Source organism: Alexandromys fortis, unplaced genomic scaffold, assembly GCF_014885135.2.
Source record: "Alexandromys fortis isolate MF-2015 unplaced genomic scaffold, M_Fortis_MF-2015_v1.1 scaffold_345, whole genome shotgun sequence".
Taxonomy (NCBI): Eukaryota; Metazoa; Chordata; class Mammalia; order Rodentia; family Cricetidae; genus Alexandromys; species Alexandromys fortis.
Window position 1 is genome coordinate 440,021 of NW_026068240.1, and position 3,245 is coordinate 443,265.

Genomic DNA, 3,245 nt, shown 5'->3' on the forward strand with positions numbered 1-3,245 from the left:
CAGCATGGGATAAAACCGGACTCTCTGATCATGGCGAACAATGAGGACTGATGAGAAGCCAAGGTCAATGGCAAGGGGTTTTGATCCTACTTCATGTTCTGGCTTGATGGGAGCCTAGCCAGTTTGGATGTTCACCTTCCTAGACATGGACGGAGGGGGGAGGACCTTGGACTTTCCACAGGGCAGGGAACCATGATTGCTCTTTGGATAGGAGAGAGAGGGGGAGAGGAGTGGGGGGAGGGGGAGAAGAGTGGGGGGAGGGGGAGGGAAATGGGAGGCTGGGAGGAGGCGGATACTTTTTTTTTCTTATTCTCAATAAAATAAAAAAAAGGATATAAAAAAAAGAATCAGAATAAGTGTATTCTGTTTTGATGTAGGCTACAATGTAGTTTTATAAACTCAAATTCAGTCTTTGAAAAATGAAAGGATATGTGGGCAGTGGTGGCACATGCCTTTAATCCAAGCACTTAGGAGGCAGAGGCAGGCAGATCTCTGTGAGTTCGAGGCCAGCCTGGTCTAGAAGAGCTAGTTCCAGGACAGGATTCAAAGCTACAGAGAAACCCTGTCTCAAAAAAATAAAATAAAATAAAATAAAAAATAAAAAGGGCCTTGGCCAGCAAGTGGCCCTGATCCAGTACTGGTAGATCCATCCAAAGGGCTAAGTGTGTGCTCCCTCAACCCCGGCCGGCCAGACACCCCAGGAAGGGAATTCAGGTTCTCTCTAATCCCCTAAACATTCTGGCATTCAGTGGGGCTTTTCCCCAGCTACTGGCTTTCTCTACATATCCCACCCCAGCTTGCCCCGAAGCACCCTTTTCCATCTGCAGGGTCCTAGGATTCCCTAACTCTGCCTGCTTTGGGGCTGAGGGTCTGGGGATACAGTGGTGAGTGCAAGGCTGCAGGGGCTTCTTTGTTCCACTGAGCAGGCATCAACCAAGCCGCACTTTAGTCTGCAAGGTCCTTTAAAAGCAAGTGGCCATGATCCAGTACCAGTGGATCCATCTGGAGGGATCCACTACCACAGCCTCCTTCAGGGTGGACAGGATCTAAGGGCCAATTCCAGTGCTGAGAGGACCTAAGAGAAGGCAGATCAAGAAAAACCCCTATGTACAAAGCCACAGCAAAAATCAGACCAAGCCGACAAGACTCTCCTAATAGCATTTGAAGGAAGAGATGGGCAGGCGCCAATGCAAGAATATCTCAACAATCTGAAAAGCAACATGATAACACCAGAATCCAGTGAACATACATCAGGAAGACTTGAACAACCTAATCCAGAAGATGTAGAAGAAATAGACTTTAATCGTGACGTGATGAAAGTGTTAGAGACCATTAAACAAAATGAGAAAAACTCCTTTAACGAAATGGATGAGAAGACTAACAAAAAGGAGAAATGAATAAATCTCTCAAGGATACCTAAGAAAAAGCAATCTAACAGGTGAAGGAAAAAGTTCGAGACTTGAAAACTGAAATGGAGGTAAAGAAGAAAACATAAACCGAGAGATGACAGGATATGCAAAATCTGGGTAAATGAACAGAAACTACAGAGACAAGTATAAACAACAGAATACAAGACATAGAAGAAAGAATCTCAGACACTGAAGATACTATAGAGGAAATAAACACCCTGATCAAAGAAAACAGCAAATCCAACAAATTCTTAACACAAAACATCCAGGAAATCTGGGACACCGTGAAAAGACAAAACCTAAGAATAATAGGGGTAAAATAAGGAGAAGAATTACAGCTAAAAGGCCCAGAAAATATATACAACAAAATTATAGAAAGAACTTTCCCAACCTAAAGAAGGATATTTTTTTTACTTTTTTTCAAGTTATTTTATTTATTTATTTATTGAAAAAAAATTTTCTGCCTCCGCTCAGCCTCCCATTTACCTCCCCCCTCCTCCCACACCTTTCCCCCTCCGCCCACTCTTCTCCCCCTCCCTCTCAAGTCCAAAGAGCAGTCAGGGTTCTCTGCCCTATAGAAAGTCCAAGGTCCTCCCCCCTCCATCCAGGTCTAGGAAGGTGAGCATCCAAACTGGCTAGGCTCCCATAAAGTGAGTACATGAAGTAGGATCAAAACTCCATGCCATTGTTCTTGGTTTCTCATCAGCCCTCATTGTGAGCCATGCTCAAAGAGTCCGGTTTTATCCCATGCTTTTTCAGTCCCGGTCCAGCTGGTCTTGGTGAGCTCCCAATAAATCAGCCCCATAGTCTCCATGGGTCGCGGTCCTGACTTCCTGCTCATGTTCTCCCTCCTTCTACTCCTCATTGGGTTCTTGGGAACTCATTTGGGTGCTCCAATGTGGATCTCTGTCTCTATCTCCATCTTTCGAGAGATGAAGGTTCTATGGTAATATGCAAGATATTCATCAGTATGACTATATGGTTGGGCCACTTCAGGTTCCCTATCCTCAGCTGCCCAAAGAACTAACTGGGGAGATAGCCCTGGGTACCTGGGACCCCTCAGGTTCAAGTCACTTGCCAACCCTAAGATGGCTCCCTTAATTAAGATATATAATTCCCTGCTCCTATAACCACCCTTTCATTATCCCACCATCCCATTCCCCCAAGTTCTCCCCATCCTCTCCTTCTCACTTTTCTCTCCCCATCTCCCCTTACCACCATCCCACGGCATACCCAAGATCCCAATTTTTTCCCCGTCAATTTTGTCTAATTACAATATCTAGGAGGATAACAATATGTTTTTCGTTGGGTTCAATTTCTTATTTAGCTTCTTTAGGATCACAAATTATAGGCTCAATGACCTTTATTTATGGCTAGAAACAAATTATGAGTGACTACATCCCATGTTCATCTTTTTGGGTCTGGCTTACCTCACTCAGGATAGTGTTTTCTATTTCCATCGTTTTGCATGCAAAATTCAAGATGTCATTGTTTTATAACGCTGAGTAGTACTCTAATATGTATATATTCCGCACTTTCTTCATCCATTCTTCCATTGAAGGGCATCAAGGTTGTTTCCAGGTTCTGGCTATTACAAATAATGCTGCTATGAACATAGTTTTACAAATGCTTTTGTAATGTGATAGGGCATCTCTTGGGTATATTCCCAAGAGTGGTATTGCTGAGTCCTGGGGTAGGTTGATCCCAAATTTCCTGAGAAACCGCCACACTGCTTTCCAAAGTGGTTGCACAAGTTTGCATTCCCACCAGCAATGGATGAGGGTACCCCTTCCTCCACAACCGCTCCAGCAAAGGCTATCATTGGTGTTTTTGATT